Here is a 24,478-nt window from a genome sequence, read left to right on the forward strand (position 1 = left end):
TGCATTTTTTTAATTGCTAGAGATGTTGAACACTTTTTCATATATTTGTTGATCAGTTGTATTTCTTCTTCTGTGAAGTGTCTGTTCAGTTCCTTAGCCCATTTATTGATTGGGTTATTTGTTTTTTTGGTGTTAAGTTTTTTGAGTTCTTTATATATCCTAGAGATTAATGCTTTCTCAGAGGTATATGTGGTAAAGATTTTTTCCCAATCTGTAGGCTTTCTCCTCATGTTAGTAATTGTTTCTTTTGCTGAGAAGAAGCTTTTTGATTTGAATCCTTTCCATTTATTGATTCTTGATTTTATTTCTTGCGCTTTAGGAGTCTTGTTAAGGAAGTCAGATTCTAGGCCGACATGGTGAATATTTGGGCCTATTTTTCCTTCTGTTAGGCACAAGGTCTCTGTTCTAGTGCCTGAGTCTTTGATCCACTTTGAGTTGATTTTTGTGCAGAGAGATAGAGGTTTAATTTCATTTTGCTACATATAGATTTCCAGTTTTGCTAGCACCATTTGTTGAATAGGCTATCTTTTCTCCAGTGAATGTTTTTTAGCATCCTTGTCTAGTATGAAAGAACCATATTTATGTGGGTTTATCTCTGTGTCCTCTATTCTGTACCATTGGTCTACAAGTCTATTTTGGTGCCAATACCATGCCACTTTTGTTACTATGTAGCTCTGTAGTATAGTTTAAGGTCTAGTATTGTGATGCCTCCTGCTTCACTTTTCTTGCTAAGAATTGCTTTAGCTATTCTGGTTCTTTTATTTTTCCAAATAAATTTCATGATTGCTTTTTCTATTTCTATGGAGAATGTCATTGGGATTTTAATAGGAATTGCCATAAATCTGTATAAAGCTGTGGTAGTATGGCTATTTTGACAGTATTAATTCTGCCTATCCAGGAGCATGGGAAATCTTTCCATTTTCTGAGGTTCTCTTCAATTTCTTTCTTTAGTGTTCTGTAGTTTTCATTGTAGAGGTCTTTCACTTCTTTTGTTAGATTGATTCCCAGGTATTTTTTTTTTTTTTGAGGCTACTGTGAATGGAGTAGTTTTCCTAATTTCTCTTTCAGTGGATTTATCGCTGATGTATAGGAAGGCATTTGATTTATTGGTGTTGATTTTATATCCTGCTACTTTGCTGAATTCATTTATTAGTTCTAGAAGTTTTCTGGTGGAATTTTTTGGATCTTCTAGATATAGAAACATGTCATCAGCAAATAATGATAGTTTGAGTTCTTCTTTACCTATTTGTATCCCTTTAATTTCTTTCTGTTGTCTAATGCTCTGGCTAAAGTTTCAAGGATGATGTTAAATAGAAGTGGTGAAAGAGGACATCCTGTCTTGTTCCAGTTTTTAGCGGGAATACTTTCAATTTTTCTCATTTAGAATGATTCTGGCCTTGGGTTTAGCATAGATAGTTTTTACAATGTTGAGGTATGTTCCTGCTATCCCTAGTTTTTCTAGTGTTTTGAACATGAAGGTGCGCTGTATTTTGTCAAATGCTTTTTCTCCATCTATTGAGATGATCATATGATTCTTGTTTTAAGTCTATTAATATGATGAATTATGTTTATTGATTTCTGTACATTGAACCAACCCTTCATTCCTGGGATGAATCCCACTTGATTGTGGTGCACTTTCTTTTTAATATGTTTTTGTATACAATTTGCCAGAATTTTATTGAGAATTTTTGCATCTATGTTCATCAGGGATATTGGTCTGAAGTTTTCTTTCCTTTGTGTGTCTTTGTCTGGCTTTGGCATCAGGGTGATACTAGCCTCATACAATGAGTTTAGAAAGGTTCTCTCCTTTTCTATTTCATGGAATACTTTGAGGAGTATTGGTGTTAATTCTTCTTTGAAAGTCTTGTAAACTTGGCTGATAATCCATCTGGTCCTGGGCTTTTCTTGGTTGGTAGGCTTTAGATGGTGTTTTCTGTTTCATTACTTGAAATTGGTTTGTTTGAATCATGTATGACCTCCTCATTCAGTTTGGGTAGGTGATATGTATCTAGAAATTTGTTGATGTCTTTGATATTTTTTATTTTATTAGACTATAAATTTTCAAAATAGTTTCTAATTATCTTCTGTATTTCAGACGTCTTCGTTGTGATATTTCCTTCTTCATCTTATATTTTAGTAATTTAAGTTTTTTCTCTTTTTCTCTTCACTAGCATGGCCAGGGGTTTATCTATTTATTTTTTCAAAGAACCAACTTTTTGTTTTGTCAATTTTTTCAGTTATTTCTTTTGTTTTGATTCATTAATTTCAGCCCTGATTTTAATTATTTCTTATCTTCTACTGCTTTTGGTGTTGATTTGTTCTTCTTTTTCTAGGGCTTTGAGATGTAGTGTTAGGTGATTTATTTGTTGACTTTTTATTCCTTTAATGAATGCACTCAAAGTAATAATCTTTCCTCTTAGTACTGCCTTCATAGTGTCCCAGAGATTTTGATATGTTGTATCAGTGTTCTCATTTACCTCTAAGAATTTTTTTCTTCATCCTTGATTTCTTCTACTATCCATTCATCATTCAGTTGTATATTATTTAGTCTCCGTTTGTTACAGTAGCTCCTGTTTTTTATTTTATCATTGATTTCTAATTATTTCATTCCATTATGGTCTGATAGAATGCAGGGTATTATCTCTGTTTTTTTGTATTTACTAATTTGCTTTGTGGCATAAGATATGGTCTATTTTAGAAAAGGAGCCATGTACTGCTGAGAAGAAAGTATATTTGCTCGTTGATGGATGAAGTATTCTATGTATGTCTGTTAAGTATAAATTATTGATCGTATTATTTAATCCTGTAGTTTCCGTATTTAGTTTTTGTTTGGAAGATCTGTCCAGTAGTGTGAGAGGTGTGTTAAAGTCACCCAGTATTATTGTACTGTGATCTGTTTGACTCTTGACATTGAGAAGGGTTTGTTTGATGTACATAGATGCTCCATTGTTTGGGGCATAAATATTTATAATTGTTACGTAACAATTATATATATGTATATATATGTGTGTGTGTGTGTGTGTGTGTGTATACTTCCCTTAGAAGTATGAAATGTCCTTCTCTGTCTCTTCTGATTAACTTTGGTTTGAAGTCTTCTTTATCTGACATGAGAATGGAAACCCCTTCTTGTTTATGTAATCCATATGCATGATAAATTTTTTCCCATCCGTTCACCTTCAGCCTGTGAATGTCTTTGCCATGAGGTGAGTCTTTTGAAGACAGCATATTGTTGGGTCTTGCTTTTTAATTCAGTCTGCCAGTCTGTATCTTTTGATTGATGAGTTTAGACTGTTAACAAGGTTATTATTGAGATATGATTTGTATTCCCTGTCATTTTGATTTATTTCTGGTTTTTGATTTGTCTTGGTTTCTTATTTGCTTAGAATGTCCCTTTAGTGTAGATCCTCCTTTTGCTGGTTTTCTCATTTTTCTCTTGCCACCCTTTTTGGGAACTTGAGGCCGGGAGCTGGGGAAGCCACCCTGATGCCCAGAAAAAGGTATTCCGTATCTGAGTGGTCATTTTGTGTCACTCCAAATTTACCTGAGTGACCTCGGTTCAGTAGCCCGTGCTGGCCGGGGACTGCAGCCCGTGCTGCAGTCATTAGTCTCATTGCTGTTCCCATTCTGTAAACTATGCAAAGAAAAAGTGCCCTTTTATGACAGAAAGAGGTGATTGTTGAACAGAGAGGATCATTTTTAAATACTCTAGAGACACAGAAAGTGGGCTAAAGGCTTCTCATTCTGTTTATACATCTCCAAACCTGCGTTAGTCTCTAATCCTATCAAGAATTCAGAGAACTTTTTTGTGCTCTTCAAAAATATACAGTTCTTAGTATTAAATTCACAACCCCAGGGAGAGGTATAGAGATATGGAAATAATACCAGAGGACAACTTTACTGGTTCAGAAAGGGTCCAATCAAAACAGGAAAACATGAAGGGCAGAAGAGCTGAGCTCTGTGCAATCTGGGAACACTTCATGGAGGAGGTGGTGTTTGATCTGGGTTTTCAGTGAAGTTAGACTTTGAAGTGGGGCAGTGGAAAGGGGAGGGGTTTGTATCACACCATCAGTGGACCTAAATGAGTTTGCTAAACTCTTTTACCATTAATTTTTGCACGGGAAAAATAGACACACCACTCCTTCAGAAAAGTTTGGATGATTTTGTAGAAACTGGGATGTAAATACAGGAGGCATTCCTAAAACACTCAGTAATTCAAAGTGTGTCAGAACCTAAGGGAAAGGTTGGTGAGTGTGTGTGTGTGTGCGCACACACTTATGTGACAAGCTGGCTTTGAGCATTGAGTTGGTTGTGAGGAGGTTCTGGAAGCTGATGCATTGAATTTTCTGGGGAGAAAGGCACCAACAGAGGTTTCCTCTACTCAGAGGAGGGACTCGAGCTTAGCAGTAAGCTGGTAACTTCAGGGACCATGGGGACAAATGTGAAGGCTCAGGTAGCATTTCATGTCCTTTCTTGTATACTCATTCTATAGCCAACACATTTGCACCCAGCTCCTTTGCATCTACTATTAATTAAAACACATGAAACCAGGATAAACAGGACAGAGAAGATCTCAGCTCTCAGAAACTAGAGGAAGAATTGGGTAAAAATAACTGGAAGAATATGTGTGATGCAAAGGGTCTTTGTTCCTGCTGAGTACCTGCTGAGCAGGAAACATTGTTTCTCAGTTATGTTTCTGAACTGATCTTAGCTGTTCCTACACACACACACACACACACACACACACACACAAAACTAACTGAAAGAGTGTGTAATAATTTAAAATACAAGCTAGTGTTTATAATTTTTCTTTTCTTGAGTAACTTTTCTCATTTCCCAGGTAGAGTTAATTAACATGTGGCCACAAAATTGTTAGAATTCAACTTCAGCCACTTCGGTAGCAAGAAAAGACATGTTTGTTGTCGTCGCACTTTAGAAATGTTGATTTTCATGGAGGCCGTTTCCATGATGGATAGGGCAGTTCCAATAGCAGTTTGGGGTCAAAGCCTGTGGCTCTCTTAGATCATCTGTGGCTTTGTTGTGGTTTTGGCATTGTGAATTGTGTTCAGTTTTGCTCTTTGGTGTTTTAAGCCATTTCGTAATGGCCATGTAACAATTTGAAGCAGTTCAGCCTCTCTGTCGGCTTGTGCTGTGGTGGTGTAAGTGGCTGGCTCAGCGCTCTTGGCACTGGGCCTTCTTCCTATTGCAGCAGCTCCTGCTCTTTGAATACTCATAGTTAACCTCAGGACCTGCCCAGGAAATAGACAGGGGCGTGTTTAGATTTGGAGAAATCCTTTCCTGCCTCTACGCACTAATACTAGCCATTTTACGTAATCCTCCCCACTGTATTAGTGAAACTATTTCTAGATGGTTAGGGCGTTATGGTTGGGTATAAGGTGTTATCCCCCCAAACTCTTGTGCGAATACAGGAATATTCAACAGTGAAATGATCAGATTATGGGAGCTGTAACCTAATCAGTTTGAATGGGCTGACTGGGTGGTAACTGGGCAGGTGGGGCATGGTTGGAGGAGGTGGGTCACTGGGGTGGTTTGCCCTGAGAGATGCATCTTTTCTGTGGCTGCTTGCCCTCTGCTTCCTGGCTGTCATGAGGTGAGCAGTGCTCCTCCATCCCCTGCTTCCTCCACGATGCTGCGCCTCAGGCCCAGAGCAGTGGAACCAGTTGACCATTGACTGAACCTCTGGACCAAGGGCCCACAAACGCTTCCTCCTTTAAGCTTTTCTTCTCAGATACTTTGGTCACCAGGTACTGAAAAGCTGATTAACACAAGGGGAAATAACCGGCACACCTCTGGGAAAAATACAACAGTTTGTTTCCTTTTAGTTTCTGATTCAAGAATCAATAGCACTTGCTTCCAGTGTCAGAAGATTTGAGGAGAAAGTATACATGAATGGACTGCCACTTGACAGGTCCAGTTATTGCACCCTATAGAGAGAAACTTGAGGAAGCTACAAAGAATGATCTTGTTTCAAGGTGATTTTTTTCAAGAGAGAAACACTTTTGCTGTTTTCTGGGTATTTAATGAAAGAATAAATGCTTTTGAAAAAACATTGATACAGTTTGAAATGCACAGTGGCCCCCCTCTGTATGACTCCTTCAAATAATAGCTGCTTTAAAAAAAATTTAGTTGTAGGTGGACACAATACTTATTTAGTTATTTATTTTTATGTGGTGTTGAGGATCGAACCCAGTGCCTCACACATGCTAGGCAAGTGTTCTACCACTGAGCTACAACTCTAGCCCAAATAGCTGATTTTAATGCTTTGAAGAATGTTCTTTTTGATAATTGCTCAAAAAGTTTCCTCACTGCAATAATGAAATTATTTACCCTGAAATAATTTCACTATTGCAGTGGGAAGGAAGTGAAAGTAGCTAGCATAATGTGCATAAAGGCGGGAAAGGATTTCTCCACATCTAAACACACCTCTGAATATCTACTGCACCTACTGAAGTTAACAATGTATTCAAAGAGCAGCATATTTATATTTTATAAAATTCTATTTATCTTATATATATTGTTAACTTTTCACTCAGTGCTATATTATAGACATCTTTCTTTTTTTTTTAAAGAGAGAGAATTTTTTAATATTTATTTTTCAGTTTTTCGGTGGACACAACATCTTTATTTTATTTTTTTATGTGGTGCTGAGGATCGAACCCAGCGCCCCGCGCATGCCAGGCAAGCGCGCTACCGCTTGAGCCACATCCCCAGTCCTGTAGACATCTTTCTATCATTTATTACATGTAAACCAGTTGGATGCTAAATAGCATTTGGTTATCTAGATGAGCATAATTTATTTACTAGCTATCTACTAATGGATATTTAATCCTCTCCCATTTTTGCTATGATAATGTAACCCTTTAGTGAGCATTCTCACACTGCATCTGAATATGCTTTCTGTTGTTTCCCAAGGATACTTACAAGTAGATTTAAAGATACTGATATAGTTAAGCATATGTATAATATATGTGTATACATATATATAAAACAAAATGTATAAGTGTATGTAAGCAATATACGTGTGTGTGTGTGTGTGTGTGTGTGTGTAATTTTTTCCCCAGATAATTTTATTTCTTCTTGGTTGAATTGCAAGCATGTTTTCATTTGTCCATTTTCCTGATGAGGCTACCATTTTCTTACTATTTTGGAGAAATATAGACATACATACATACATACACATACAAATATACACACATATATGCTGTAGTCCATTTTATTTCTTTATAATTTCATGATGCAGGAATTCAGGCAGGGCTCAGCTGGAAGTGCTTTTGTTTTGAGTAGTATCTGGGGTCTCTTCTGCATTTAACTGCCAGCAGGGCTAGCCTGGAAGATGCACAGAGATCTCATGCTCACTGGGGTCTCAGTGTTCCTCCAGGTATCCCTTCTCTCCACAGGGTGAGCTTGAGAGTACCTGTGGGAGGGAGCAGACTTTGGTAGGTGGGACTTGTTGAGATACATGGTATGTCAAGTCCTAGTGACTCAGAGTGGGAGCTCTAAACTGTGACTCAGTTCTCTGTTTTCTTTCTTTCTTTCTTTCTTTTTTTTTTTTTTTTTTTGACTTCTCAGGACTCTCTCCTTCCTCAAGAGATTATCATCAAGGTTGAGGGAGAAGATGCTGGGTCACTGGCCATCCCATCCCAGGTGAGGTAAAAAAGGCCTTTCTTTAGTGAAAACTCCACAGGTCAAGGGAACATTTGAAAGAGAATTTAAAAAAAATATCAAAGAGAAAGATTAAAATGACTCCAAAGGGAATAATTAAGATGGAAAAGATAAAGAGGGCCCTGGGTAGAGAGGAACAGAATAAGGACTGGCAGGTTGCCAAAGCAGACATTTCAGTGGAGGAATTGGTCCCACATCATCAAATAACAAGAGTAAAAGGGGAAATGGAGCAGGTAGAGAGGAGCAGTCTGCTGTATTGCCTGGCTGCAGTAGGTGTTGTTGGAAAATCCTCAGATCTGGTGTATCAGCTTAGGAGTGAGCTGCTGAAAAGCAGTTCCAGGATCAGAGAGCTGGGCTAACCATAGGAACTGATGACTGATGTGACAGTCCCTGTGTCATGCCAGCTTGAGGTTGCATCCCAGCTACCAACCTTAGGCACAAATATGCATGTCTCTTAACTTTCTTGATCTTCATTTGAAAAATGGTGCTGCTAATGGTATTTTCTCACAGGAGCCTAGTGAGAATTAAATGTGACCTGTTAAGACACCACCTGACACCACATCTGAGGGGGTTCACGAGGTTGCTAGGACAGAGCTCCAGGGAGTGAGGAAAATGACATGATTTCCCCTGTAACCAGGAAGACACATCCTCCTCTTTGTGCCTACATTCCTGGGAGCAGGACCATCTCTGCTGCTTGACCAGCACGCTAGCTTCATACTAGAGGTTCTAAACATAGAAGTTAACTAGTGAGATCAAGATAAAGACACATAAACTCAATTTACCTTTTTCTTGCCCAGCTAAGAGACGGCCCTTCCCAGCTCCTGCCTCGAGCCACCTGGCGGTAGTGAGGTTTACACAAGAGACCAGCAGGAGAGAGGAAGGAGCACGCCAGAGACTGGGCTTTTATTGGGAAACAAAAAATTCAGGGGAAAATTCCATCCAGCGAAGGTCGAGGGGGACAGCATTCCAAGGTCAGGGTCAGTGATTGGTTTTAGGGTCAGTGGTCAGTCACACCCCCACATAGACAGGCTCTCGAACCTAAAAAGGGTGGGGATAAGCTCTGACACAGTTGGCCTGAGCGCCTCACACCCAGTCAGGGAGGTACCCAATGACATGTGAGAACGGCTTCCCACAACCATCCTTAGTTTTTGAGGCCTCTGGAGGAGGGGATGGATGGGGAACGGTTGGTAAAGAGATTGCAGCTGCAGGAGTTCATTGTTACAGAATTCTGAGGGCACGGTTGAAGAGTTGGAGAAGTTTTGAGGAGCAGGAAGTTTGGGTAGGTGAAACAATTAAGTGGAAGCCAGGTGTGATGGTGTGCACCTGTAATCCCAGCAGCTTAGGAGGCCAAGGCAGGAGCAAAAGCCTCAGCTAAGCAACTCAGTGAGACCTTATCTCTAAATAAAATACAAAAAATAGGCCAGGGATATGGCTCAGTGGTTGAGTGCCTCTGAATTCAAACCTTAGTCATCCCCCCCCCCCCCAACACACACACACAAAAGAATTAGGTGGAGTGGAAGTATAGAAAAGCCATATTCGCTATTGATGGACTTGTTCAGATGGGTATGTGATACATCTTGTGTGATTCAGGTGAGAAATGAGGACTTAAATCAGAATTTGGGTGAGAGTTATTCAGAGATATTAGAAAACCTTTTATACCATTGATTCATTTATTGCAATAACTTAGTACATTAGATTTAGTATATTTAATATCTACTGTACATTAACACTATTGTTAATCACTGGAATCACATTTGCAAACTGTAAGTACCTTCTTCCTGTCTTCATGGATCATGGCCTAGTGACACAAATGTCTGTTTTGCAAATGATGAGAAATTGTGGTGGGTCTTAATGGTGGAAGTCCATAGACCTTTGAGAATGGATAGCTAGTATGTAGAAAGAGGGGTACTAATTCAGTCTACTTTTATTTATTTAATACTTGAAAAATCTTTAAAAAAAATTTTTTTTTTAGTTGTAGATGGACACAATACCTTTATTTTATTAATTTATGTGGTACTGAGGATCGAATCCAGTGCCCCTGCATGCAAGGCAAGCATGCTACCACTGAGCCACAACCCCAGCCCCTTGAAAAATCTTAATACAAATGGTACATATGCTAAACTGCAAAGGGGAATGTTAATTAAAAGGAAGCATGGATTGATATTGATTGTGAAACAGGAATTTAAAAGATCAATTTTGTTGACATTTGTGGCCTGTAAGGAAAATCAAAGGAGACACAGAGACAAGACGCAGAGGCAGGAAAGGGAAAGAAAGAGTGGCTCCCCTCCAAGCAGCTGCGTTTATTTGTATCAAAAGTAACCCAGCTCGTTAGTGCCATGACTACATTATTATTTAGTATTCCTTTAATCCCAGGTGCTGGATTAAAGGAATACTAAATACTGAGGTCAAAGTCCAGGCTAATTAAAACACAGAGCCCTTTTCTCCAAGGATATTACCATAGAAATTAGAAATTGCACCTGTATAGTTATCTTACTAGCTTCAAGGAGAAACTGCGGGGCATTCCACGCATGGGAAACAGAGTGCCAGTCCTCCCCCTCACCCAGAGGTGCTCACCAGAGGAACCCTTTCCTGTACATTCCATGGTCAGAATACCTACACTGGGCCCTGACTTAGAAAAATGCTTATACAGCAGCATTTTGCATATAGTTTCATGGGATTCAGGATCATGTATCTTATTCATGAACCACAGCTTAAGAACACAGTGATTAGTCAAATGTCCTTGGGTAAGGACAGGTCACCCTCAGCACTTTTTTTTTGGATCAAAATTTCTGCCCAGTAGTCTTGGAAACAGGCTCTTTCTTGCTTAGAAGAGGCAGCCCAAGAGACTCCATTCATATGACAGTAATACAGTGACATCTCCTAACTGAAAATCTTGCCCATAGAAATAGAAGTGTTACCTGAAGACTAAGGTCTCATGATAAAAAGTCACATTGGCTGTCTTTTAATCTTTCAGAGTTCTCAGACTGAAGAATCATAATAGAAACTGCAAGCCTTTGCTGTTTGTTTAGTAAATTTTGCTTATAATTTTTCATATAGCATCACAGTTAATTCTTTCAGCAAACCAATGGTTTGGGTATAATTATGCTTAATAGAGATGGAATAAATTCACCATTAAAAGAGATTGTGAAGGGCTGGGTGTAGTGATGCAGGCCTGTAATCCTAGTGTGTTGGGAGGCTGAGGCAGGAGGATTGCGAGTTCAGAGCCAGCCTTATCAACTTAGTGGGGCCCTAAGCAACTTAGGGAGATCTTGTCTCTAAATAAAACATTAAAAGAGCTGTGGATGTGATCCAGTGGTTAAGTACCCCTGTGTTCAATCCCTGGTAAACCCCCACCTCAAAAAAAAAAAAAAAGATTACAAAATGACCGAAAACTGTATATATGTATGTATTCACATACATATGTGTGTGTTTCTGTGTGTAGATATATATATATATATATATATANATATGTGTGTGTTTCTGTGTGTATATATATATATATATATATATATATATATATATATATATTGATACCTAGTAAAACTTCTCAGAATTCAGAATTCTAGTTCAGATTTATACTCTATAGATGAGAAAACCTAAGTCTCTTTTCTTCTGAATTCAGTGTTATTAAACCTGTACATACTGCTTTTCATTAAGATTTATATTTCATTCTCTGTCTCAGGCATTAGCAAAGTCCAGCTTGTGGGCAAATCTAGCCCACTGCCTGATTTTGTAAATAAAGTTTTATTGTGATAGTTAACACTCACTTGTGTATTTTTTGTAATTGCTTTCGGTTGAATAGTTGTGATAGAACCTGTGTAACTTCCATAGCCTAAAATGTTTACTATCTGGCCTTTGACAGAAAAAAACATTTTTTTTTGAGGATTTGGAAGGGATTCATAAGTAGGAATTCACCATACAAAATTGAGAATTAATGTTTTATAAGGTGGAAAGAGAAAATAATTTTTGTTGGTTCTTATCTGGAATTCGTTTTTGGGGTTGTAAAAACAGATCCAGCATCCAAAACCCAAAGGCATCCATACACCTTGACTATAATCCTTTGACGCTGACAATCTCAGGACAACTGCCAGGTCATCAGATTTTCCTACTAACATCTGTCAAACATTTCCTTCTCCATGAACATTGAAAGGAAATGATGCCCAGCTGAGCAGGAATGTGTGTCCTGTTTTAGGAAGAAGTGAACTTCAATATTGTAACTGTGGACTTTACTCATGAGGAACAGGGTACTTTGAACCCTGCTTATAGGATCCCAGACAGAAGTGTGATCCTGGAGAACCACAGGAACCTGGTCTCTTGGGGTAAGTGTATCATCTTCCTTAATGAAGCTGTGTCTCTTTAAATGTTTTCACATCCCTGTTAAGAGCTGTGGTTTCAGCAGCCAGAATGATTTTTGTCCACACATAGGTTGTGTTTGTGCTCTTAATTTCTAAAGAAGATAAAATTTGATTTGTAGGGTAGAAAAGGTACAGTTTCTTGGGCTTGAGCTTGTTCAGTCTTAGTGATTCCTAAAGTCCAAAGCCTGGGACCAAATTCTTCAGTGATTCTCTTTTGTCCCAAGCCTGGAGACCCAAAGTCCCATATATCTTTCTTCAACAGCTTTTCAAACCAGACACAATCTCCTAGTTGGAGTGAGGAAAAGAGTATAAAAAGAACTTTCTGATGCACATGTCCATTTGAGATCCAAACATGTAGAGGTCATTGTAGGTGTAGAAGGTTTGTTTGAAAAATCCCTGTAGGAGATGCCATATTTTCCCCACTCTCCTAGTGGACTGTACATATGATCATTCTTTCTAGGTGTACTTTTCATTGCATTACCTAATAACCACCAAGGCCTCTGTTTTTGAGCATCCTTTCTTGGTTGGAATCACAGGAATCCATGGGCCATATTATAAGATATTTAGGGAACGGGGATAATAGTGCCTCATTCCTTTTTCTGGGTTCATAAATGTAGTTTACATATAGACTATGGTAGCAGGTTTCACGCCTCCAGGAATTCCTAGTAATGTAGCTTCTAACCTGTTCTGGTGAATATATGCCTGGAACAAATGAGTGTGGGAACGACCTTCTGTTTCTTTGCTAAGGATTGCAAGATGAGGCTGAGATTCTGTGTAGAAAGCCACTCCTAAGCTATTTAGCATCTTCACTTGGCCTTGAGCCAAGGAGATTTTGGTCTGGCATTGCAAGCTACTTTGTGGCCCCTCTCACTTATTGGATTATGCAATGCATATGACTTCAGTCTTTGCTGGGCTAGGAAGGCTGCTCTTGTACTTCGGAATTTGGTGTGACCCATTGAGCCTGGACAGCCTACCTCCTGCCTTATTTGGTGAAGAACATTCAATGGATAACCTTTGAAGTTTCCTCATGTATAATAAAGCAAACACAGGCTCCTGCTCTCTCTTTCTCTTCCCAGTGTGGAAACTGGACCTCTAAGGTCGTAGAGACCCCCTCCCCACTGCTTTCCAAAATTATTTCCTGTGTAGTATGGTTTCTTCAATGCTTCTTTTTCTTAGTTCAATTTTATAGCCCACCCACCTCACACAGAGAAGACCCAAATTCCATTGCCCACACGGGACTTGGGTGAGAATTCTGTATGTTCTGCATAGGTGATCTTATTTTGGAATTGGCAGATACTTGGTATTCAAAGTCTTGCTCACCTAGACAAAACTAAAAATAGTTTCATTTGAATGCCCTGTTTTACTATTGGACTGTGGGAATTTGGTACTTAACTGCTTATTTCCATCCTTTTGCTTTTTCAGCCCAGGTTTTAGGTCCATAGCTGATAACAAATCCAGTTTTTTCATATTTTTCTTATCAGCTTTATTCCTGTATTTGAGCTCTAACATTTTTTGTCTAGGATGTCTTATTTTGCTTTCTTTCAGACTTGGCAACTGCACTTGGAAGGAGAGAATCAACTTCAAAACAGATCATTTTTGATGTGGAATCATCCCCTGGAGTAAAGATAGAAAGCTTGACAAGAGATGATCCTTGGCTATCTTCATGTGAAGAAGTTCATGATCATAAGGATCAGTTGAAGAAGCAACAGGAAAAGCAAGAGAGACTTTTTCAGGAAATGGCAGTCACTCAAAAGAAAGCTATTATTCATGAGAAGGTTTGCAAAAGTGATGAACTTGAGAAGAGTGATATAAATCCCAGCTTTCTTTCACTCCCAGTGATACCCATAAGAAACCATTTTCATAAACATTTGTCACATGTTAAAAAATCTCATTATAATTCTGTTGTAAACAGTCATCAGAAGATTAATGACAGTGAGAAATTACGTGAAAATAATGAATGTGGAAAACTCCCTCAGAGCATCCACCTTATTCAGTTTACAAGAACTCAAAAAAGAGATAAGTCCTATGAATTTAGTGACACTATTCAACCTTTTAGCCACAGCGCATCCCTAAATATACATGAAAAAATTTATGCAGAAGGTAAGACCTTTGATTTTAAGGAATGTGGGCAAGTTTTGAACCATGACATATCCTTTAATGAACAGCAGAAAATTCCTGTTGAAGAGAGTCAGTATAAATGTAGTAAAACTTCTCAGAATTCATCCCTTGCTCAAAATATGAGAAATAATTCTGAAGAAAAACCTTTTGAATGTAATCAATGTGGGAAAGCCTTTAGCTGGAGCTCACATCTTGTTGCACATCAAAGAACTCATACAGGGGAGAAACCTTATGAATGTAATGAATGTGGAAAATCCTTCAGCCGGAGCTCCCACCTCGTTTCCCATCAAAGAACCCATACAGGAGAGAAACCTTATAGATGTAATCAGTGTGGGAAATCCTTTAGCCAGAGCTACGTGCTTGTGGTACACCAGAGAACTCATACTGGAGAGAAGCCTTATGAGTGCAACCAATGTGGAAAGTCATTCAGGCAGAGCTACAAACTAATTGCACATCAAAGAACACATACTGGAGAGAAGCCCTATGAATGCAGTCAATGTGGGAAATCATTTATCCAGAGTTATAAGCTTATTGCACATCAAAGAATTCACACTGGAGAAAAACCCTATGAATGCAATCAGTGTGGAAAATCCTTTAGTCAAAGTTATAAACTTGTTGCACATCAGAGAACTCACACAGGGGAAAAACCTTTTGAATGTAATCAGTGTGGAAAGTCTTTCAGCTGGAGCTCTCAGCTAGTGGCTCATCAAAGAACTCACACTGGAGAGAAACCCTATGAATGTAACGAATGTGGAAAATCTTTTAACCGCAGTTCTCACCTTATTATGCATCAGAGAACTCATACCGGGGAAAAACCCTATGAATGTAACCAGTGTGGGAAATCCTTCAGCCAGAGTTATGTTCTTGTTGTGCATCAGAGAACTCATACTGGAGAAAAGCCCTATGAATGCAGTCAGTGTGGGAAATCCTTCAGGCAGAGTTCATGTCTTACTCAACACCAGAGAACTCATACTGGAGAGAAACCCTATGAATGTAATCAGTGTGGGAAAACATTCAGTTTGAGTGCTCGACTTATTGTACATCAAAGAACTCACACTGGAGAGAAACCATTTACATGTAATCAGTGTGGGAAAGCTTTCATTAATAGCTCTAAACTTATTAGGCATCAGGCAACTCATAATGAAGAGAAATCCTATGAATATAACTAGTTTGGAAATTTATTCCATTTGTTTTTTAAAATTTATTTTAAGAAAGTGCATTTGGTGGGAAGGACTAGTGTAAAATGATGCATGTGGAAAACCTTTTAGTTAACCCTCTTTTATTGTATATCTGGAAATCCATTTTCAAGAAAGGGAGAAAGCTGTGAACTACATATTTTAACTTAGCAATTCCATGAGCAGCGTCAGACTTGGCCCTTATGTACATCCTACAGATGTAATAAATACTGACCCTTTTCCTTGCAGATAGCACTCAGATCTGAATCTGAGAGACAAAACCAGTTAGGTAGACCTTTCTCCCCTCATAGAGTAAATCAAATGCTTGTTGTAGAGAAGATTGAAAAAGTGTTGTAGTTCGTAAAACTTAGGCTGGAAAACAGTTTTTCAGAGTATCATTCTACTACTTAAGTTCTCCATTAGATAGTTTGGGATCTGTTTTGTATGGTGCTTTGTTACAAGTGAAGATTTTATAAACATTAGGAAATTGGCCATGATACGAAATGAAAAACAGGAGAAAAATACAGAAATTTTCTTTTCTAGAACCATAATGATTTTTGTGTATAGATTATAATTGAAAGGGATTATGGGTGCATCTAATTGATATTTTGGTTAATGTCAGGTTTTCTTTGTTTTCTGGAATTTATGCTGTTTTGCGACAACAAATGATATAATGAGTACAAGTTAGTCAAAAACAACAAAAGGCACAAAAATTACCACCTTGTTTGACCATTTAGGAAAGACTAAACAGCCAGATAGCAAAGATCCCTCAGGGTTCTGAAATTCCCATTTCATTTACCATGAGTAGGCTGCTCCTTAGGACTTGGATTCCCAGGAATGTTCTTTGTTGAAAATAATTCCTTGGGAGTAATGCATAATTGGAATTTAGACCAGAAAGGGTCTGTATGAGCAGTTGAGAACATGTGGGCAGTACAGGGAGTGAATGAGCTTATTTTCATATATTCAGAGCAGTATAAAGGAGCACTGTTTCTAAGTGGGTTTTTTCCTCCCCATGTTTGGTATTATTATTTTTTTCTCTGGAATGTGTTCCTAATGTGAGGGTCCCCTGAGTGTGTGTGCGCGCGCGCGCGTGTGTGTGTGTGTGTGTGGTGCTATTCTGGCCGAGTGCTCTTCATTTAAATTAAGCCTGCAAGAATGCTTTCTAGTCAAGCAAATTTTATAGGTACTCTTCAGTTTTTAAGATTTGTTTCATATACCTTCATGACCCTTGTCCCTGAATCATGAATTCTGATCCTGTAGGTAATCATATGCCGAAAGCCTCTGTTCTTAAGTAATAACAAAATAAATGGAGAGATGAACTGAGAGCAGAAAATAGAGGTAAATTCTTTGTAGAAAAGGAAGAAAACCTAAAGTGATATTTGGTAGGGGTAATTAGTAACATTCTGTCCCCATGAAATGACCCTTGGGAACCATCTCTTTGAGGAATAAGCCAGAGCATGTGCCAAACTTGACAGTGACAGAAAGTCTCAGGGGACAGTTGTTAATGGCGGGAAACCTTGCTTCTATCCCAGGAGAATCGACTCTTAGTTCCATTCATTGACTTTTGGAAAGGACATGGAATTGTAGAAAATCTTAGTTTAACAATGAAACCTAAATAGTCTCTTCCCCCAATGATAAAGGCAAAGATCTCTGATTGTATAAATTAATATAAATACAGATGGGTTAAAAATTAGGGCTCTGAAGATTTCAAGTTTTGGAAGTGATTTATTCCAAAGAAATTTCTTCAGTAAATGAAATATTTCATCGACAATGTGAAATTTGTAAAACTGTAAAAAACATTTGAAATGAGTATTTGTGTGAGTGGTTGTGTGTGTGTGTGTGTGTGTGTGTTTTCTGGCTACCTGGCAAGGTTGAATATGTGTGTCATGTTTGTGTCATAAATGTATCAGTTCTTAGGTGGTGATTATGGTTGCCAAGTGTTTGAAGTAAAATAGATTTTAATAATTAAAAATTTGGGATAATTTTCTGTCATTTATTTAATAATTTTCCTTTGCAAGAAAGGTGTGATAATTCCAAAATGATCAATCAAAAATAAAGAGAAGTATCAACATACCAAAAATATGAGTTAAATTTCTTAGCCTAAAGTTTAGGGCTAAGAAAGGGTATTCAATAACTTGATTTTAATTACACACACATGACTGTGTATACATTCACACACAGACTGAGCATCTCTAATCTGAAAATCTGAAATCTTAAATGCTCCCAAGTCTAAAACACTTTGGGTGCCAAAATGATGCCACAAGTGGAAAATCCCACTTGTGGGATTTGTGTGACAAGTTACAGTAAAAGTGCAGGCATACTTAAATTACCTAAGTTATAGTGTAAATTGTAAAATTGTCAAGTGTCTGTGAAACAAATGAATTTCATGTCTAGACTTGGGTCCCATCCCCAAATACCTCAGTATGCCTATGTGAATATTCTAAAATCTGCAATTCAAAGTACTTCTGGTCCCAAGCAATTTGGATAAAAAATATTGGAACTCTGTACATATTTTACAGGCCAGATTTCATTTCTTTCATTTTACTCAGTATAATTGGAAATAAAAGTGATGGAAGTGTTTTTAATATCTGGATGTTAAGAAATCCTCTTCTAGAACTAATTTTTCAAAGAGTAATTCAAAACTGAATTTAAAACTGCCTAGGAATTATCTACAACCATACTGCACTAATAAAACATGTGTAAAGTAAAAACTGCCCAGGAAGCAGGAAGGTGACTCCTCCGACCAGAAGCTTTTCCTTTGGTTCTGTATTTGGTTAATTCACATTTTTCTTCACCACAACTTGCCTTTTGAGAGGACAAAGGACATATTGACTCCTGCAACACACTTTATGGCAGTGTGAAACCCTAAGTTTGTTAATTTCTGAACTTTCTGCATTGTTGAAAAATGTCAAGGATATGCCATTAACCTGAATTGCTAGTTTATTTAAAAGTGACAATAATATGTACAGGTGATCATAAGTGGACCTGTTGAAATTTTAATAGTTGAGGAAAAGGTTAAATAGCACAACATCTACAAAAAGGCCAGAAGTTTTTTCCTGATGAAATTTCAAATTCATTTATCTGGTGTTATCATTCTCTAATAGTTGTATGAACATTCCATTATTGATACTCGGTATATGTATTATTATGTTGCCCAAGGGTAGAGGGAGTTGCAATCTTTTTAAATAATCTCATGCTTTAATTAGATGCAAGTTCAGTTTGCTGATAGTATTGATCATCTAGATTTGTATATAACACATCAGTTCTGAGATGTGTACCCAAGAAGTAGAGCACTCAAGTCACCACAGCTTCCCCCATGTGGTGCAGCCTCAACCTGTGCACAGGCATCCTGTGTCCCACTAAGGAAGATAGGATGATGGGATGGGAAGACAGCATGACACTGGGGTATTGTTCTCTGCACTGGATGAAGTCTAGTTGTACGTTTTGTTTTTTATTTAAAAGGAAGACTAATGTTTCTGACTTTAAATGAAACTAAATTGTGGCTTTTTGTGATTATGTATGAGACACTCAAATTGTTTAGAAAACATTGAATTTAAAAACTTTTTAAAGTAAAATATGGTGACTAGGTTACAGCTCAAGTTAAACTGTAAACAGCAACCCTTACAGGCTGAGCAGCCTCTCAGGTCACATCTTAACCTGTGGACCTATCTATTGTGCAGCAGGTGATATGGAGCCAGGGCTCTTTGGTGAGCAGCTTACCTTAAGGCCGAAAAATTAAAATGGACTTAACATTTATGGCCAATAAGTAACACTCTCAGAGACATCTGTGTCATGTTTTTTAGGCCACAGGGGCAGGAACGCTGATCGTTGAGAAAGCCTTAGTTATGGACACATGGGTCAGGCTAGGTCTGCAGGATCAAGAGTGCTAAAGTGCAAACTGGGATTCTGATAGTTCTCACAAAAGACATTTAATATTGATCAACCCAAAGTGTCCTGCATGAAAGTTGTTAGCAGTTATTGTTATATAGTCTCTGTAGGAAATGGAACCTTTTCCAGACTGATTGCAAACTGTGGGTGTTTTCACACATTGAAAGGAGCACCTAATGGTATAGATTATCGCCCCTTATTATCTGGTACTAAAGTTGACCTCTTCATTACTTGTCTTTAGTGGGTAGGTGTGTGGGCTGCATGAGGATATAGATGTGATTAATAAACAGACTCAACTCCCTTGGAATATTTGGTCATGGTTATCATTGAAGAGATGGGTAAAATGTTAACAGGGCCATCCTTTGCTCTTTGTTAAAACATAGGAAGAAAACAAGGATGAAAAAAATTTTTTAATGAATATAGCTCATCCCAGCACAGTGGGGTAGGTATGGGGCAGACAAACATAAATTCATCATTCAGGAGACAAACCTTAAGGGGAAGAAATACAGATAACAGATGTAAAGTAGTAGATGGCCAAGGGAAGATTAGGGACTCGGTGTTTTTTAAATGTCAAATATAATTATTCCTGCTTCCTGCTCCTCTTCACTCCTGGTCCAAATCCTTGCTCATGAGGTTCTCGAATATTTAGAACACAAAGAGTCATATGCCATATAATGACACTTCAGTCAGTGACAGGCCACATATACAATGGTGGTCCCTTGAGATACCTCCTAGTGACATCGTGTAACTGCACTCTATGATGTTGGCAAAAGGGCAGAATCACGTAACAATGCATTTCTCAGGACATACACTGATTTTTAAGCATCACATGACTCTGGGGAATAACAAGGAGTCGGCATTAAAATAACAGATAATTTAGTTCAGTGTGAGGTAGGATAGAGGGAATGAGGATGGATAGAAAGGAGACTAACAGGCAAGATAAAAGAAAGTAATCTTAAATCCTAGAAGTTTCACGCGAACTCCCACCTTTATTCCCCAAGCCTGTTTCCTCCAGATCAAAATTCTTAAAAAGCCCTGAATCTTAGAGTATCGTGAGTCTAGTTAGTTGATACCTACATACATTGCCAGCTCTCTTTAGATTAAATAAAGCAGAGGGAAATTATTGTGAGACTTATGCAGAGCCATAAGATATGGGTATATATCAAACATTATCAACTGAATGACATCAGCTCTTGATCCTGAAAGAACCAGACCATTGTGACCAGCCCTGTACACCATGAGAATTGAGCTCCCCAGCTGACATCACTTGCCCCCACATACTTCTAAGTCTCACTGTTTACAAAATTCCCTTTAAAAAGAAGAACCCACGATCACCAAAGTGTGGAGTGCCCTCAATCCTTCTCACTTTGGGTGTGTATCCTGCTCTATTTCTTGCTTTCTGGAACAAATCTTGCTTTCCTAAGTGAATCTTTGTTCATGCCTCTTTTGACACACTCTGAAATGCCTTTCTGTGGCATAAGTCAAGAACCTGCCAGGGCCACTGAATTTGGTACATGCCTAGAGGCAGAGGATCTCAAGTTCAAAGTAAGCCTCAGCAACTTAGTGAGGCCCCAAGCAACTCAGCAAGATCCTGTCTTAAAACAAAATGGGCTGGGGATGTGACTCAGTGGTTAAGCGCTTCTGGGTTCAACCCCTGCCCCCCACCCCCAAACCCTGCCAGGGCTAAGTTGAGATCCCCTTCTCCCAACAAACCTTTTCATTTTCATGGATGGTTCTTAAACCTTGCCATGCATCCAAATAGAGGAAGGGAACTTCCTTTTACAGACATTTTTTTTTGCATCCCTGGGGCTCAAGGAAATTCACAATGACTCTCCTGATCCTAGAACTACAGCATGAGAACCATAGCAGCAGTTGGTTTTAAGTGTTTGAGAGTGGAATTAATTTACATTAATTTGCTTTTTCTTAATGTTAACGAAGTTGAATGTGGTTATTAGTCATCTGCAGGTACTCTTTGGAGAAATGCCTGCTCATGTGTTTTTGCCCGTTTTCTAATTTCTGATTGGATTGTTTAGTTTTGTACCATTAAGTTATTTGTATATTCCAGACACTAGCCCTTTATTTAACATATGATTTTTTGGAAACAATAATTGCTTGGAAACCAATTTATTTAGGTTGTGAATTTATAAGGATTGTGCCCCTGTGGTGTTCATGGTGGGATGTGTGGTTTGTAAATTTTTTCTTCCAGCCTGTAATTTGTCACTCCACCCTCTTTACAGCATTTGTCTGTTGGAGCCTGAGGAGACCGCGCACCGCAGAGGGTTGTGGGAAATGTAGTCCGGGCCCTTCAGAGGCGCGCACTTCCGTTTCGGGCCAGCACCGCAGGGCGGTTTCTTAAGTTCTGGCGAGTTTAGGTGGAGACGTGAGTCTGTCTCCCTGTGTTATGGCGGGGTGGGGGTGGTCTTTGTCTCTCAGGGACAGTCTGGTCTCTAGCAGTTGGGGGAAGAGGCGGCCTGTGCGGGAAGGTCGGAGCCAGGCGGTTTCGACGAGCGAGGGCTGAGGAAGAAGCGTTGGAGGAGGCGGCCCGCGGGCAGCACTTGGACCCCACACTTGGACAGGGCACTTTGAGGTCGCTCTGCACCTCCGCTTTGAGACCGGCGTCTCTCAATTAGGAGACTCAGAGCCCAACAGTGGGGTGTTGATGCTGCCTTCCGTTCTTTCAGGGGGGCACAAGTTGATTTCTCCTATTCTTTTCAAAGTTATTATGCCTTGTGCATGTTATAGGCGATGCTTGGCCCGTCTGGTTGCTGGCTGTGGTGTTTGTAGTTCAGTGCAGCGCCCAGGTTGGATTCCGCTATCAATCGGGGAGAGCCCAGCTCAGAATTCACATCTTGAGACTTGATTCTCGTTCTCTCCCGAAAGTCTCAGTGAGTGCAGTCCTGTAGGCAGTGCAGTGTCATGGACCTTTCTCTCTGGGTCTTGTAGGGCCCTTGAAAGTAGCAGTAGGGACAGATTATAGGAAGGGGTAGATTACATCCATCTAGCACCTGAGATTTCCCCCTGTGCTGGGAATTGTGATTAAATCATCTTACGGTTCATTTTTGTTCCACAGCGTGTCTTCTTGGGACTGTTCCCAGAGAACTGCATTGAGGAGGAAGAAATAACCATTGGACTCTTGATATTAGAGCTCTAAGTGAGTAGAACTGTAGTTTCTTGTTGTTTTGTGGCAATGCCAGCTCTTGCCAAATGGTAACCAGCTTTCCTGACCTCATTCTTCATCCCATGGTTTTTGCAAAAGCCCTTCTAAGCCCCTTGGTTGCTTTCCCCCCAGAAGTGGGTTTCTTCTAAGGGTGGAGAAATTTCCAGCATCTGTGTTTAGTGTATTCTCTCCATGGCTCCTTCTGGTGGTTCATTTGATCAGTAAGTCACTCATGGTTACTTTCAGGGTTGTGTTAGGGAAGAAGTGATGACAGTGACCGCAGTGGTATGCATTAGCTGAGGGCTTATTATGTGCCAGGTATTATGCTAAGGCTGTCACTGCTGTACCCCTTGTTTCTAGAACAGCCTATAGCATATAGTAGACCATTAGTAAATGTTTGAATGAATACATACATATCTGTTTAATTTGCTGAGCAGCTTTGTAAGTTAAGCATCCTTAGGCTCATGCGACAGATGAGAATGCCGAGGCTTACAAAATGATAAGAAACTTAGTATGACCTGAACTGAAATCAGGGGGTTTGCATTTGCACTTCCTTCTGTATGCATCTCATCTCATATCTTTGCACAGCTGATTTATTTTCATGCAGTCTTAGAGTCCACCTTTGACACCTGATTTAATGTTCCCTTTCTCATCCTGCCACCTATGTTCCATCTGACAGAATATACATTCTGATCAGTAAACAGGAGTCAATCATGTTCATTTTGTTTTCTTTATTACTCCTTTTTTGATCAAAGGTGTCCTTACCTGCAGACTCATTTCTCGCTAGCTGCCTGCACTGATGAGATGAGCTGGATTCAAAAGAGTTGGCTGCAACATTAAGCTAAGAAAACATCAAGAAACCACGCAACACATGGACATGAGTTTCTCAGATTAAGGGCAGGATGGCTCTGCAACCTTAAGGCGTCAGCTTTCATGCTGGACAGCGCTAGAAAGAGAGCGTGCACCTGGAATCTTTATTTTTATAGGAGGGACACACACAAAGGAGCTTAGATGGAGTGTTCTTCACCCAATAAGGCAGGGGATAATGTTTCAGAGGTGGAGTCTTGCTTTGTGATGTCTTGTGGTCAGCAGATTGATTGACATCTTCGCAAGTCACACCCATCTCAGGTGCTGTATGGGATCACAGGCAGAGGGAGAGGAAAGGCGCAATTGTATTGCACAGCTGAATCGGCGTGCAATGCCAGACCTGTCCCCTCATATAGCTCTAATGCACATAGCTCACACACACAATCCATGGATGGCTCGCGACTCTCATTAACAGAATACAAGCACCATGAGTGCTATTACCCTATACATCTTATTTAACTATCCTATTCATCTTATTTACTGCAGTATCCCCAGTGTTTCCTGTGGTGTCCAAGATTTAGCAAAGCACTGAATGTATGTTTGTTAAATGAGTGAATGCTTATATTCTTAGGTTAGTGCTGGGTTGGATGAATAACAGGATAATAATTTATTGAGGATTTTCTATGTGCCAAGTACTAGACTGTGTGCCCTGTTCACATTTGTGTGTGTGTGTGTGTGTGTGTGTGTTTCTATGTGTGTGAGAGAGAATTCTTTCAACTCTGCAACAAGAATCATTACTTCATTTAACAGAAGAACAAACTATTAGAGGTTTATGTCACTCTTCCAGTGTTGAAATAAACTAACTATAAAGTGACTGAGCCAGAATTTGAATCCAGGCTTTTAACAGCTCCAGTATTGAGAGACAAGAACTTTAGCTTTCAAAATCCTATTTCTTCTTTCACTATATTGATTAGTAACTTCATAATTTACCTGTTTCTCTCGAACTTCAACTCCAGACTCATATTTGATTTCTCCTATTCATCTCATGTAGTTATTCATCTAGTCTTGTTATTTCTACCTTTGCAATGACTCTTGCTCCAATTACCACTCTACCCCACTGCCTCTGTTCCCAATTATTTCTTTTTCTTTTCTTTGGTACCAGGTATTGAACCCAGGGACACTTAACAACTGAGACACATCCCCAGGCCTTTTTGTTTTTATATATATTTTTTGAGACAAGTTCTCACTAAATGCTGAGTTTTTTAGGGTCTTGGTAAGTTGCTGAGGCTTGCCTTGAA

The 24,478-nt window shown here is 39.1% G+C and overlaps 1 protein-coding gene across 22 annotated transcripts in view; it reads left to right on the forward strand.

Annotated features, from left to right (window-relative positions):
* The window catches only part of LOC107151372 (zinc finger protein 229-like), a 34,988-nt gene that overhangs the window by 3,577 nt on the left and 6,933 nt on the right, over positions 1 to 24,478 (forward strand). For 13 of the 22 annotated variants that reach the window (XR_007343035.1, XR_007343042.1, XR_007343037.1 and 10 more), the window contains 3 exons: positions 7,588 to 7,662; positions 11,873 to 11,999; positions 13,581 to 22,367. The gene's annotated coding sequence lies outside the window, so the exon portion shown is untranslated. Of the gene's footprint in view, positions 1 to 7,587; positions 7,663 to 11,691; positions 12,000 to 13,580; positions 22,368 to 24,478 lie in introns of all 22 variants that reach the window. The other 9 variants (XR_007343038.1, XR_007343040.1, XR_007343041.1 and 6 more) reach the window with 4 other exon arrangements.

The sequence above is a fragment of the Marmota marmota genome, unplaced genomic scaffold (genome assembly GCF_001458135.2).
Source record: "Marmota marmota marmota unplaced genomic scaffold, marMar, whole genome shotgun sequence".
Classification (NCBI taxonomy): Eukaryota; Metazoa; Chordata; class Mammalia; order Rodentia; family Sciuridae; genus Marmota; species Marmota marmota.